This window comes from Symphalangus syndactylus, chromosome 14 (assembly GCF_028878055.3).
Source record: "Symphalangus syndactylus isolate Jambi chromosome 14, NHGRI_mSymSyn1-v2.1_pri, whole genome shotgun sequence".
In the NCBI taxonomy this organism is placed as follows: Eukaryota; Metazoa; Chordata; class Mammalia; order Primates; family Hylobatidae; genus Symphalangus; species Symphalangus syndactylus.
The window spans coordinates 59,166,575-59,182,336 of NC_072436.2; positions in this window are offsets into that span (position 1 = coordinate 59,166,575).

Below are 15,762 nucleotides of genomic sequence, written 5' to 3' on the forward strand. Positions count from 1 at the left end.
CTTCCACTATAGGCCCCTTAGTGCTCTGAATATCCACTTCCAGTTTCTACAGAGAGAGTGTTTCAGAACTGCTGAATCAAAAGTAAGCTTCAACTGTGTTAGTTGAATGCACAGAACAGAAAGAAATTTCACAGAATGCTTCTGTGTAGTTTTTATTTGAAGTTATTCCTTTTTCCACTATAGGCCCCTTAGCGCTCCGAATGTCCACTTGCACTTTCTACAGAAAGAGTGTTTCAGATGTGCACAATCCAAAGTAAGCTTCAAGTCTGCTAGTTGAAAGCGCAGAACAGAGAGAAGTTTCACAGAATACTTCTGTGTAGTTTTTATTGGAAGATATTCCTTTTTCCAATGTAGGCCCCTTAGCGATCGGAATGTCCACTTGCAGTTTCCGCAGAAGCAGTGTTTTAGAACTGCTGAATCAAAAGTAAGGCTCAACTCTGTTAGTTGAATGCAAAGAAGAGAAAGAAGTTTCACTGAATGCTTCTGTGTTGTTTTTATTTGAAGATATTCCTTTTTCAACTAAAGGATCCTAAGCCCTCCAAATGTCCACTTGCAGTTTCTACAGAAAGAGTGTTTCAGAACTGCTCAATGCAAAGTACAGTTCAACTCTTTTAGTTGAATGCACAGAACAGAAAGAAGTTTCACAGAATGCTTCTGTGTAGCTTTTATTTGAAGATACTCCTCTTTCCACTATAGGCCCTTTAGCGCTCCGATTGTCCACATGTAATTTCTACAGAAAGTTTGCTTCAGAACTGCTCACTAAAAAGTAAGGTTCAACTCTGTTAGTTGAATGCACAGAACACAAAGAATTTTCGCAGAATGCTTCTCTGTAGTTTTTATTTGAAGATATTCCTTTTTCCAATAGAGGACCCTTGGTGCTCCAATTGTTCACTTGCAGTTTCCCCAGAAGGAGTGTTTCAGAACTTCTCAATCAAAAGTAATGTCAAATTCTGTTAGTTGAATGCACAGAACAGAAAGAAGTTTCGCAGAATGCTTCTGTGTAGTTTTTATTTGAAGTTATTCCTTTTTCCACTATAGGCCCCTTAGCGCTCCGAATGTCCACTTGCACTTTCTACAGAAAGAGTGTTTCAGATGTGCACAATCCAAAGTAAAGTTCAATTCTTTTAGCTGAATGCACAGAAAAGAAAGAAGTTTCACAGAATGTTTCTGTGTAGCTTTTATTTGAAGATAGTCCTGTTTCCACTATAGGCCCTTTATCGCTCCGATTGTCCCCTTGCAATTTCTACAGAAAGTGTGCTTCAGAACTGCTCATTAAAAAGTAATTTTCAAATCTGTTGGTTGAATGCACAGAACAGAAAGAAGTTTCGCAGAATGCTTCTCTGTAGTTTTTATTTGAGGATATTCCTTTTTCCAATAGACGACCCTTGGCGCTCCAATTGTTCACTTGCAGTTTCCCCAGAAGGAGTGTTTCAGAACTTCTCAATCAAAAGTAATGTTAAATTCTGTTAGTTGAATGCACAGAACAGAAAGAAGTTTCGCAGAATGCTTCTGTGTCGTTCTTACTTGAAGATATTCCTTTTTCCACTAAAGGCCCCTTAGCGCTCAGAATGTCCACTTGCAGCTACTGCAGAGAGAGTGTTTCAGAGCTGCTCAATTAAAAGTAAGCTTCAACTCTGTTAACCGAATGTTCAGAGCCCAAAGAAGTTTCACACAATGCTTCTGTGTAGTTTTTATTTGAAGATATTTCTTCTTCCACTATAGGCCCCTTAGTGCTCTGAATATCCACTTCCAGTTTCTACAGAGAGAGTGTTTCAGAACTGCTGAATCAAAAGTAAGCTTCAACTGTGTTAGTTGAATGCACAGAACAGAAAGAAATTTCACAGAATGCTTCTGTGTAGTTTTTATTTGAAGTTATTCCTTTTTCCACTATAGGCTCCTTAGCGCTCCGAATGTCCACTTGCACTTTCTACAGAAAGAGTGTTTCAGATGTGCACTATCCAAAGTAAGCTTCAAGTCTGCTAGTTGAAAGCGCAGAACAGAGAGAAGTTTCACAGAATATTTCTGTGTAGTTTTTATTGGAAGATATTCCTTTTTCCAATGTAGGCCCCTTAGCGATCGGAATGTCCACTTGCAGTTTCCGCAGAAGCAGTGTTTTAGAACTGCTGAATCAAAAGTAAGGCTCAACTCTGTTAGTTGAATGCAAAGAAGAGAAAGAAGTTTCACTGAATGCTTCTGTGTTGTTTTTATTTGAAGATATTCCTTTTTCAACTAAAGGATCCTAAGCCCTCCAAATGTCCACTTGCAGTTTCTACAGAAAGAGTGTTTCAGAACTGCTCAATGCAAAGTACAGTTCAACTCTTTTAGTTGAATGCACAGAACAGAAAGAAGTTTCACAGAATGCTTCTGTGTAGCTTTTATTTGAAGATACTCCTCTTTCCACTATAGGCCCTTTAGCGCTCCGATTGTCCACATGTAATTTCTACAGAAAGTTTGCTTCAGAACTGCTCACTAAAAAGTAAGGTTCAACTCTGTTAGTTGAATGCACAGAACAGAAAGAAGTTTCGCAGAATGCTTCTCTGTAGTTTTTATTTGAAGATATTCCTTTTTCCAATAGAGGACCCTTGGCGCTCCAATTGTTCACTTGCAGTTTCCCCAGAAGGAGTGTTTCAGAACTTCTCAATCAAAAGTAATGTTAAATTCTGTTAGTTGAATGCACAGAACAGAAAGAAGTTTCGCAGAATGCTTCTGTGTAGTTTTTATTTGAAGTTATTCCTTTTTCCACTATAGGCCCCTTAGCGCTCCGAATGTCCACTTGCACTTTCTACAGAAAGAGTGTTTCAGATGTGCACAATCCAAAGTAAGGTTCAACTCTGTTAGTTGAATGCAAAGAAGAGAAAGAAGTTTCACAGAATGCTTCTGTGTTGTTTTTATTTGAAGATATTCCTTTTTCCACTTAAGGATCCTAAGCCCTCCAAATGTCCACTTGCAGTTTCTACAGAAAGAGTGTTTCAGAACTGCTCAATGCAAAGTAAAGTTCAACTCTTTTAGCTGAATGCACAGAAAAGAAAGAAGTTTCACAGAATGTTTCTGTGTAGCTTTTATTTGAAGATAGTCCTGTTTCCACTATAGGCCCTTTATCGCTCCGATTGTCCACTTGCAATTTCTACAGAAAGTGTGCTTCAGAACTGCTCATTAAAAAGTAAGGTTCAACTCTGTTAGTTGAATGCACAGAACAGAAAGAAGTTTCGCAGAATGCTTCTCTGTGGTTTTTATTTGAAGATATTCCTTTTTCCAATAGAGGACCCTTGGCGCTCCAATTGTTCACTTGCAGTTTCCCCAGAAGGAGTGTTTCAGAACTTCTCAATCAAAAGTAATGTTAAATTCTGTTAGTTGAATGCACAGAACAGAAAGAAGTTTCGCAGAATGCTTCTCTGTAGTTTTTATTTGAAGATATTCTTTTTCCACGTTAGGCCCCTCAGCGCTTCGAACTTCTGCTTTCAATTTGTACAGAAATAGTTTTGCAGATCTGCTGAACCAAAAGTAAGGTTCACTTCTGTTGGTTGAATGCGCCTAAGAGAAAGAAGTTTCACAGAATGTTTCCGTGTAGTTTTTAGTTGAAGATAGTCCTTTTTCCACAATAGACCCCTTATCGCTCTGAATGTCCACTTGCAGTTTCTACTGAAAGAGTGTTTCAGAACTGCTCAATCAAACGTAAGGTTGAACTCTGTCAATTGAATGCACGGAACAGAAAGAAGTTTCGCAGAATGCTTCTGTGTAGTTTCTATTTGAAGATATTCTTTTTGCCACTAAAGGCCCCTAAGCGCTCAGAATGTCCACCTGCAGTTTCTACAGAAAGAGTGTTTCAGAAATGCTCAAAGGAAAGTTCCACTCTGTTAATTGAATGCGCAGAACAGAAAGAATCCTCACAGAATGCTTCTGTGTAGTTTTTATTTGAAGATATTTCATTTTCCACTATACGCCCCTTAATGCTCTGAATGCCCACTTGCAGTTTCTACAGAAAGAGTGTTTCAGAACTGCTGAATCAAAAGTAAGTTTCAACTCTGTTAGTAGAATGCACAGAACAGAAAGGAGTTTCAGAGAATGCTTCTGTGTAGTTTTTATTTGAAGTTATTCCTTTTTCCACTATAGGCCCCCTAGCGCTCCGAATGTCCACTTGCAGTTTCTACAGAAAGAGTGTTTCAGAAGTGTTCAATCAAAACTGATGTTGAACTCTGTGAGGTCAATGCACAGAACAGAAAGAAGTTTCGCAGAATGCTTCTGTGTAGTTCTTACTTGAAGATATTCCTTTTTCCACTAAAGGCCCCTTAGCGCTCAGAATGTCCACTTGCAGCTACTGCAGAGAGAGTGTTTCAGAGCTGCTCAATTAAAAGTAAGCTTCAACTCTGTTAACCGAATGTTCAGAGCCCAAAGAAGTTTCCCACAATGCTTCTGTGTAGTTTTTATTTGAAGATATTTCTTCTTCCACTATAGGCCCCTTAGTGCTCTGAATATCCACTTCCAGTTTCTACAGAGAGAGTGTTTCAGAACTGCTGAATCAAAAGTAAGCTTCAACTGTGTTAGTTGAATGCACAGAACAGAAAGAAATTTCACAGAATGCTTCTGTGTAGTTTTTATTTGAAGTTATTCCTTTTTCCACTATAGGCTCCTTAGCGCTCCGAATGTCCACTTGCACTTTCTACAGAAAGAGTGTTTCAGATGTGCACAATCCAAAGTAAGCTTCAAGTCTGCTAGTTGAAAGCGCAGAACAGAGAGAAGTTTCACAGAATACTTCTGTGTAGTTTTTATTGGAAGATATTCCTTTTTCCAATGTAGGCCCCTTAGCGATCGGAATGTCCACTTGCAGTTTCCGCAGAAGCAGTGTTTTAGAACTGCTGAATCAAAAGTAAGGCTCAACTCTGTTAGTTGAATGCAAAGAAGAGAAAGAAGTTTCACTGAATGCTTCTGTGTTGTTTTTATTTGAAGATATTCCTTTTTCAACTAAAGGATCCTAAGCCCTCCAAATGTCCACTTGCAGTTTCTACAGAAAGAGTGTTTCAGAACTGCTCAATGCAAAGTACAGTTCAACTCTTTTAGTTGAATGCACAGAACAGAAAGAAGTTTCACAGAATGCTTCTGTGTAGCTTTTATTTGAAGATACTCCTCTTTCCACTATAGGCCCTTTAGCGCTCCGATTGTCCACATGTAATTTCTACAGAAAGTTTGCTTCAGAACTGCTCACTAAAAAGTAAGGTTCAACTCTGTTAGTTGAATGCACAGAACAGAAAGAAGTTTAGCAGAATGCTTCTCTGTAGTTTTTATTTGAAGATATTCCTTTTTCCAATAGAGGACCCTTGGCGCTCCAATTGTTCACTTGCAGTTTCCCCAGAAGGAGTGTTTCAGAACTTCTCAATCAAAAGTAATGTTAAATTCTGTTAGTTGAATGCACAGAACAGAAAGAAGTTTCGCAGAATGCTTCTGTGTAGTTTTTATTTGAAGTTATTCCTTTTTCCACTATAGGCCCCTTAGCGCTCCGAATGTCCACTTGCACTTTCTACAGAAAGAGTGTTTCAGATGTGCACAATCCAAAGTAAAGTTCAACTCTTTTAGCTGAATGCACAGAAAAGAAAGAAGTTTCACAGAATGTTTCTGTGTAGCTTTTATTTGAAGATAGTCCTGTTTCCACTATAGGCCCTTTATCGCTCCGATTGTCCCCTTGCAATTTCTACAGAAAGTGTGCTTCAGAACTGCTCATTAAAAAGTAAGGTTCAACTCTGTTAGTTGAATGCACAGAACAGAAAGAAGTTTCGCAGAATGCTTCTGTGTAGTTTTTATTTGAGGATATTCCTTTTTCCAATAGACGACCCTTGGCGCTCCAATTGTTCACTTGCAGTTTCCCCAGAAGGAGTGTTTCAGAACTTCTCAATCAAAAGTAATGTTAAATTCTGTTAGTTGAATGCACAGAACAGAAAGAAGTTTCGCAGAATGCTTCTGTGTCGTTCTTACTTGAAGATATTCCTTTTTCCACTAAAGGCCCCTTAGCGCTCAGAATGTCCACTTGCAGCTACTGCAGAGAGAGTGTTTCAGAGCTGCTCAATTAAAAGTAAGCTTCAACTCTGTTAACCGAATGTTCAGAGCCCAAAGAAGTTTCACACAATGCTTCTGTGTAGTTTTTATTTGAAGATATTTCTTCTTCCACTATAGGCCCCTTAGTGCTCTGAATATCCACTTCCAGTTTCTACAGAGAGAGTGTTTCAGAACTGCTGAATCAAAAGTAAGCTTCAACTGTGTTAGCTGAATGCACAGAACAGAAAGAAATTTCACAGAATGCTTCTGTGTAGTTTTTATTTGAAGTTATTCCTTTTTCCACTATAGGCCCCTTAGCGCTCCGAATGTCCACTTGCACTTTCTACAAAAAGAGTGTTTCAGATGTGCACAATCCAAAGTAAGCTTCAAGTCTGCTAGTTGAAAGCGCAGAACAGAGAGAAGTTTCACAGAATACTTCTGTGTAGTTTTTATTGGAAGATATTCCTTTTTCCAATGTAGGCCCCTTAGCGATCGGAATGTCCACTTGCAGTTTCCGCAGAAGCAGTGTTTTAGAACTGCTGAATCAAAAGAAAGGCTCAACTCTGTTAGTTGAATGCAAAGAAGAGAAAGGAGTTTCACTGAATGCTTCTGTGTTGTTTTTATTTGAAGATATTCCTTTTTCAACTAAAGGATCCTAAGCCCTCCAAATGTCCACTTGCAGTTTCTACAGAAAGAGTGTTTCAGAACTGCTCAATGCAAAGTACAGTTCAACTCTTTTAGTTGAATGCACAGAACAGAAAGAAGTTTCACAGAATGCTTCTGTGTAGCTTTTATTTGAAGATACTCCTCTTTCCACTATAGGCCCTTTAGCGCTCCGATTGTCCACATGTAATTTCTACAGAAAGTTTGCTTCAGAACTGCTCACTAAAAAGTAAGGTTCAACTCTGTTAGTTGAATGCACAGAACAGAAAGAAGTTTCGCAGAATGCTTCTCTGTAGTTTTTATTTGAAGATATTCCTTTTTCCAATAGAGGACCCTTGGCGCTCCAATTGTTCAGTTGCAGTTTCCCCAGAAGGAGTGTTTCAGAACTTCTCAATCAAAAGTAATGTTAAATTCTGTTAGTTGAATGCACAGAACAGAAAGAAGTTTCGCAGAATGCTTCTGTGTAGTTTTTATTTGAAGTTATTCCTTTTTCCACTATAGGCCCCTTAGCGCTCCGAATGTCCACTTGCACTTTCTACAGAAAGAGTGTTTCAGATGTGCACAATCCAAAGTAAGGTTCAACTCTGTTAGTTGAATGCAAAGTAGAGAAAGAAGTTTCACAGAATGCTTCTGTGTTGTTTTTATTTGAAGATATTCCTTTTTCCACTTAAGGATCCTAAGCCCTCCAAATGTCCACTTGCAGTTTCTACAGAAAGAGTGTTTCAGAACTGCTCAATGCAAAGTAAAGTTCAACTCTTTTAGCTGAATGCACAGAAAAGAAAGAAGTTTCACAGAATGTTTCTGTGTAGCTTTTATTTGAAGATAGTCCTGTTTCCACTATAGGCCCTTTATCGCTCCGATTGTCCACTTGCAATTTCTACAGAAAGTGTGCTTCAGAACTGCTCATTAAAAAGTAAGGTTCAACTCTGTTAGTTGAATGCACAGAACAGAAAGAAGTTTCGCAGAATGCTTCTCTGTAGTTTTTATTTGAAGATATTCCTTTTTCCAATAGAGGACCCTTGGCGCTCCAATTGTTCACTTGCAGTTTCCCCAGAAGGAGTGTTTCAGAACTTCTCAATCAAAAGTAATGTTAAATTCTGTTAGTTGAATGCACAGAACAGAAAGAAGTTTCGCAGAATGCTTCTGTGTAGTTCTTACTTGAAGATATTCCTTTTTCCACTAAAGGCCCCTTAGTGCTCAGAATGTCCACTTGCAGCTACTGCAGAGAGAGTGTTTCAGAGCTGCTCAATTAAAAGTAAGCTTCAACTCTGTTAACCGAATGTTCAGAGCCCAAAGAAGTTTCACACAATGCTTCTGTGTAGTTTTTATTTGAAGATATTTCTTCTTCCACTATAGGCCCCTTAGTGCTCTGAATATCCACTTCCAGTTTCTACAGAGAGAGTGTTTCAGAACTGCTGAATCAAAAGTAAGCTTCAACTGTGTTAGCTGAATGCACAGAACAGAAAGAAATTTCACAGAATGCTTCTGTGTAGTTTTTATTTGAAGTTATTCCTTTTTCCACTATAGGCCCCTTAGCGCTCCGAATGTCCACTTGCACTTTCTACAGAAAGAGTGTTTCAGATGTGCACAATCCAAAGTAAGCTTCAAGTCTGCTAGTTGAAAGCGCAGAACAGAGAGAAGTTTCACAGAATACTTCTGTGTAGTTTTTATTGGAAGATATTCCTTTTTCCAATGTAGGCCCCTTAGCGATCGGAATGTCCACTTGCAGTTTCCGCAGAAGCAGTGTTTTAGAACTGCTGAATCAAAAGTAAGGCTCAACTCTGTTAGTTGAATGCAAAGAAGAGAAAGAAGTTTCACTGAATGCTTCTGTGTTGTTTTTATTTGAAGATATTCCTTTTTCAACTAAAGGATCCTAAGCCCTCCAAATGTCCACTTGCAGTTTCTACAGAAAGAGTGTTTCAGAACTGCTCAATGCAAAGTACAGTTCAACTCTTTTAGTTGAATGCACAGAACAGAAAGAAGTTTCACAGAATGCTTCTGTGTAGCTTTTATTTGAAGATACTCCTCTTTCCACTATAGGCCCTTTAGCGCTCCGATTGTCCACATGTAATTTCTACAGAAAGTTTGCTTCAGAACTGCTCACTAAAAAGTAAGGTTCAACTCTGTTAGTTGAATGCACAGAACAGAAAGAAGTTTAGCAGAATGCTTCTCTGTAGTTTTTATTTGAAGATATTCCTTTTTCCAATAGAGGACCCTTGGCGCTCCAATTGTTCACTTGCAGTTTCCCCAGAAGGAGTGTTTCAGAACTTCTCAATCAAAAGTAATGTTAAATTCTGTTAGTTGAATGCACAGAACAGAAAGAAGTTTCGCAGAATGCTTCTGTGTAGTTTTTATTTGAAGTTATTCCTTTTTCCACTATAGGCCCCTTAGCGCTCCGAATGTCCACTTGCACTTTCTACAGAAAGAGTGTTTCAGATGTGCACAATCCAAAGTAAAGTTCAATTCTTTTAGCTGAATGCACAGAAAAGAAAGAAGTTTCACAGAATGTTTCTGTGTAGCTTTTATTTGAAGATAGTCCTGTTTCCACTATAGGCCCTTTATCGCTCCGATTGTCCCCTTGCAATTTCTACAGAAAGTGTGCTTCAGAACTGCTCATTAAAAAGTAAGGTTCAACTCTGTTAGTTGAATGCACAGAACAGAAAGAAGTTTCGCAGAATGCTTCTGTGTAGTTTTTATTTGAGGATATTCCTTTTTCCAATAGACGACCCTTGGCGCTCCAATTGTTCACTTGCAGTTTCCCCAGAAGGAGTGTTTCAGAACTTCTCAATCAAAAGTAATGTTAAATTCTGTTAGTTGAATGCACAGAACAGAAAGAAGTTTCGCAGAATGCTTCTGTGTCGTTCTTACTTGAAGATATTCCTTTTTCCACTAAAGGCCCCTTAGCGCTCAGAATGTCCACTTGCAGCTACTGCAGAGAGAGTGTTTCAGAGCTGCTCAATTAAAAGTAAGCTTCAACTCTGTTAACCGAATGTTCAGAGCCCAAAGAAGTTTCACACAATGCTTCTGTGTAGTTTTTATTTGAAGATATTTCTTCTTCCACTATAGGCCCCTTAGTGCTCTGAATATCCACTTCCAGTTTCTACAGAGAGAGTGTTTCAGAACTGCTGAATCAAAAGTAAGCTTCAACTGTGTTAGCTGAATGCACAGAACAGAAAGAAATTTCACAGAATGCTTCTGTGTAGTTTTTATTTGAAGTTATTCCTTTTTCCACTATAGGCCCCTTAGCGCTCCGAATGTCCACTTGCACTTTCTACAGAAAGAGTGTTTCAGATGTGCACAATCCAAAGTAAGCTTCAAGTCTGCTAGTTGAAAGCGCAGAACAGAGAGAAGTTTCACAGAATACTTCTGTGTAGTTTTTATTGGAAGATATTCCTTTTTCCAATGTAGGCCCCTTAGCGATCGGAATGTCCACTTGCAGTTTCCGCAGAAGCAGTGTTTTAGAACTGCTGAATCAAAAGTAAGGCTCAACTCTGTTAGTTGAATGCAAAGAAGAGAAAGAAGTTTCACTGAATGCTTCTGTGTTGTTTTTATTTGAAGATATTCCTTTTTCAACTAAAGGATCCTAAGCCCTCCAAATGTCCACTTGCAGTTTCTACAGAAAGAGTGTTTCAGAACTGCTCAATGCAAAGTACAGTTCAACTCTTTTAGTTGAATGCACAGAACAGAAAGAAGTTTCACAGAATGCTTCTGTGTAGCTTTTATTTGAAGATACTCCTCTTTCCACTATAGGCCCTTTAGCGCTCCGATTGTCCACATGTAATTTCTACAGAAAGTTTGCTTCAGAACTGCTCACTAAAAAGTAAGGTTCAACTCTGTTAGTTGAATGCACAGAACAGAAAGAAGTTTAGCAGAATGCTTCTCTGTAGTTTTTATTTGAAGATATTCCTTTTTCCAATAGAGGACCCTTGGCGCTCCAATTGTTCACTTGCAGTTTCCCCAGAAGGAGTGTTTCAGAACTTCTCAATCAAAAGTAATGTTAAATTCTGTTAGTTGAATGCACAGAACAGAAAGAAGTTTCGCAGAATGCTTCTGTGTAGTTTTTATTTGAAGTTATTCCTTTTTCCACTATAGGCCCCTTAGCGCTCCGAATGTCCACTTGCACTTTCTACAGAAAGAGTGTTTCAGATGTGCACAATCCAAAGTAAAGTTCAATTCTTTTAGCTGAATGCACAGAAAAGAAAGAAGTTTCACAGAATGTTTCTGTGTAGCTTTTATTTGAAGATAGTCCTGTTTCCACTATAGGCCCTTTATCGCTCCGATTGTCCCCTTGCAATTTCTACAGAAAGTGTGCTTCAGAACTGCTCATTAAAAAGTAAGGTTCAACTCTGTTAGTTGAATGCACAGAACAGAAAGAAGTTTCGCAGAATGCTTCTGTGTAGTTTTTATTTGAGGATATTCCTTTTTCCAATAGACGACCCTTGGCGCTCCAATTGTTCACTTGCAGTTTCCCCAGAAGGAGTGTTTCAGAACTTCTCAATCAAAAGTAATGTTAAATTCTGTTAGTTGAATGCACAGAACAGAAAGAAGTTTCGCAGAATGCTTCTGTGTCGTTCTTACTTGAAGATATTCCTTTTTCCACTAAAGGCCCCTTAGCGCTCAGAATGTCCACTTGCAGCTACTGCAGAGAGAGTGTTTCAGAGCTGCTCAATTAAAAGTAAGCTTCAACTCTGTTAACCGAATGTTCAGAGCCCAAAGAAGTTTCACACAATGCTTCTGTGTAGTTTTTATTTGAAGATATTTCTTCTTCCACTATAGGCCCCTTAGTGCTCTGAATATCCACTTCCAGTTTCTACAGAGAGAGTGTTTCAGAACTGCTGAATCAAAAGTAAGCTTCAACTGTGTTAGCTGAATGCACAGAACAGAAAGAAATTTCACAGAATGCTTCTGTGTAGTTTTTATTTGAAGTTATTCCTTTTTCCACTATAGGCCCCTTAGCGCTCCGAATGTCCACTTGCACTTTCTACAAAAAGAGTGTTTCAGATGTGCACAATCCAAAGTAAGCTTCAAGTCTGCTAGTTGAAAGTGCAGAACAGAGAGAAGTTTCACAGAATACTTCTGTGTAGTTTTTATTGGAAGATATTCCTTTTTTCAATGTAGGCCCCTTAGCGATCGGAATGTCCACTTGCAGTTTCCGCAGAAGCAGTGTTTTAGAACTGCTGAATCAAAAGAAAGGCTCAACTCTGTTAGTTGAATGCAAAGAAGAGAAAGGAGTTTCACTGAATGCTTCTGTGTTGTTTTTATTTGAAGATATTCCTTTTTCAACTAAAGGATCCTAAGCCCTCCAAATGTCCACTTGCAGTTTCTACAGAAAGAGTGTTTCAGAACTGCTCAATGCAAAGTACAGTTCAACTCTTTTAGTTGAATGCACAGAACAGAAAGAAGTTTCACAGAATGCTTCTGTGTAGCTTTTATTTGAAGATACTCCTCTTTCCACTATAGGCCCTTTAGCGCTCCGATTGTCCACATGTAATTTCTACAGAAAGTTTGCTTCAGAACTGCTCACTAAAAAGTAAGGTTCAACTCTGTTAGTTGAATGCACAGAACAGAAAGAAGTTTCGCAGAATGCTTCTCTGTAGTTTTTATTTGAAGATATTCCTTTTTCCAATAGAGGACCCTTGGCGCTCCAATTGTTCAGTTGCAGTTTCCCCAGAAGGAGTGTTTCAGAACTTCTCAATCAAAAGTAATGTTAAATTCTGTTAGTTGAATGCACAGAACAGAAAGAAGTTTCGCAGAATGCTTCTGTGTAGTTTTTATTTGAAGTTATTCCTTTTTCCACTATAGGCCCCTTAGCGCTCCGAATGTCCACTTGCACTTTCTACAGAAAGAGTGTTTCAGATGTGCACAATCCAAAGTAAGGTTCAACTCTGTTAGTTGAATGCAAAGTAGAGAAAGAAGTTTCACAGAATGCTTCTGTGTTGTTTTTATTTGAAGATATTCCTTTTTCCACTTAAGGATCCTAAGCCCTCCAAATGTCCACTTGCAGTTTCTACAGAAAGAGTGTTTCAGAACTGCTCAATGCAAAGTAAAGTTCAACTCTTTTAGCTGAATGCACAGAAAAGAAAGAAGTTTCACAGAATGTTTCTGTGTAGCTTTTATTTGAAGATAGTCCTGTTTCCACTATAGGCCCTTTATCGCTCCGATTGTCCACTTGCAATTTCTACAGAAAGTGTGCTTCAGAACTGCTCATTAAAAAGTAAGGTTCAACTCTGTTAGTTGAATGCACAGAACAGAAAGAAGTTTCGCAGAATGCTTCTCTGTAGTTTTTATTTGAAGATATTCCTTTTTCCAATAGAGGACCCTTGGCGCTCCAATTGTTCACTTGCAGTTTCCCCAGAAGGAGTGTTTCAGAACTTCTCAATCAAAAGTAATGTTAAATTCTGTTAGTTGAATGCACAGAACAGAAAGAAGTTTCGCAGAATGCTTCTGTGTAGTTCTTACTTGAAGATATTCCTTTTTCCACTAAAGGCCCCTTAGTGCTCAGAATGTCCACTTGCAGCTACTGCAGAGAGAGTGTTTCAGAGCTGCTCAATTAAAAGTAAGCTTCAACTCTGTTAACCGAATGTTCAGAGCCCAAAGAAGTTTCACACAATGCTTCTGTGTAGTTTTTATTTGAAGATATTTCTTCTTCCACTATAGGCCCCTTAGTGCTCTGAATATCCACTTCCAGTTTCTACAGAGAGAGTGTTTCAGAACTGCTGAATCAAAAGTAAGCTTCAACTGTGTTAGCTGAATGCACAGAACAGAAAGAAATTTCACAGAATGCTTCTGTGTAGTTTTTATTTGAAGTTATTCCTTTTTCCACTATAGGCCCCTTAGCGCTCCGAATGTCCACTTGCACTTTCTACAGAAAGAGTGTTTCAGATGTGCACAATCCAAAGTAAGCTTCAAGTCTGCTAGTTGAAAGCGCAGAACAGAGAGAAGTTTCACAGAATACTTCTGTGTAGTTTTTATTGGAAGATATTCCTTTTTCCAATGTAGGCCCCTTAGCGATCGGAATGTCCACTTGCAGTTTCCGCAGAAGCAGTGTTTTAGAACTGCTGAATCAAAAGTAAGGCTCAACTCTGTTAGTTGAATGCAAAGAAGAGAAAGAAGTTTCACTGAATGCTTCTGTGTTGTTTTTATTTGAAGATATTCCTTTTTCAACTAAAGGATCCTAAGCCCTCCAAATGTCCACTTGCAGTTTCTACAGAAAGAGTGTTTCAGAACTGCTCAATGCAAAGTACAGTTCAACTCTTTTAGTTGAATGCACAGAACAGAAAGAAGTTTCACAGAATGCTTCTGTGTAGCTTTTATTTGAAGATACTCCTCTTTCCACTATAGGCCCTTTAGCGCTCCGATTGTCCACATGTAATTTCTACAGAAAGTTTGCTTCAGAACTGCTCACTAAAAAGTAAGGTTCAACTCTGTTAGTTGAATGCACAGAACAGAAAGAAGTTTCGCAGAATGCTTCTCTGTAGTTTTTATTTGAAGATATTCCTTTTTCCAATAGAGGACCCTTGGCGCTCCAATTGTTCACTTGCAGTTTCCCCAGAAGGAGTGTTTCAGAACTTCTCAATCAAAAGTAATGTTAAATTCTGTTAGTTGAATGCACAGAACAGAAAGAAGTTTCGCAGAATGCTTCTGTGTAGTTTTTATTTGAAGTTATTCGTTTTTCCACTATAGGCCCCTTAGCGCTCCGAATGTCCACTTGCACTTTCTACAGAAAGAGTGTTTCAGATGTGCACAATCCAAAGTAAGGTTCAACTCTGTTAGTTGAATGCAAAGAAGAGAAAGAAGTTTCACAGAATGCTTCTGTGTTGTTTTTATTTGAAGATATTCCTTTTTCCACTTAAGGATCCTAAGCCCTCCAAATGTCCACTTGCAGTTTCTACAGAAAGAGTGTTTCAGAACTGCTCAATGCAAAGTAAAGTTCAACTCTTTTAGCTGAATGCACAGAAAAGAAAGAAGTTTCACAGAATGTTTCTGTGTAGCTTTTATTTGAAGATAGTCCTGTTTCCACTATAGGCCCTTTATCGCTCCGATTGTCCACTTGCAATTTCTACAGAAAGTGTGCTTCAGAACTGCTCATTAAAACGTAAGGTTCAACTCTGTTAGTTGAATGCACAGAACAGAAAGAAGTTTCGCAGAATGCTTCTCTGTAGTTTTTATTTGAAGATATTCCTTTTTCCAATAGAGGACCCTTGGCGCTCCAATTGTTCACTTGCAGTTTCCCCAGAAGGAGTGTTTCAGAACTTCTCAATCAAAAGTAATGTTAAATTCTGTTAGTTGAATGCACAGAACAGAAAGAAGTTTCGCAGAATGCTTCTGTGTAGTTCTTACTTGAAGATATTCCTTTTTCCACTAAAGGCCCCTTAGCGCTCAGAATGTCCACTTGCAGCTACTGCAGAGAGAGTGTTTCAGAGCTGCTCAATTAAAAGTAAGCTTCAACTCTGTTAACCGAATGTTCAGAGCCCAAAGAAGTTTCACACAATGCTTCTGTGTAGTTTTTATTTGAAGATATTTCTTCTTCCACTATAGGCCCCTTAGTGCTCTGAATATCCACTTCCAGTTTCTACAGAGAGAGTGTTTCAGAACTGCTGAATCAAAAGTAAGCTTCAACTCTGTTAGCTGAATGCACAGAACAGAAAGAAATTTCACAGAATGCTTCTGTGTAGTTTTTATTTGAAGTTATTCCTTTTTCCACTATAGGCCCCTTAGCGCTCCGAATGTCCACTTGCACTTTCTACAGAAAGAGTGTTTCAGATGTGCACAATCCAAAGTAAGCTTCAAGTCTGCTAGTTGAAAGCGCAGAACAGAGAGAAGTTTCACAGAATACTTCTGTGTAGTTTTTATTGGAAGATATTCCTTTTTCCAATGTAGGCCCCTTAGCGATCGGAATGTCCACTTGCAGTTTCCGCAGAAGCAGTGTTTTAGAACTGCTGAATCAAAAGTAAGGCTCAACTCTGTTAGTTGAATGCAAAGAAGAGAAAGAAGTTTCACTGAATGCTTCTGTGTTGTTTTTATTTGAAGATATTCCTTTTTCAACTAAAGGATCCTAAGCCCTCCAAATGTCCA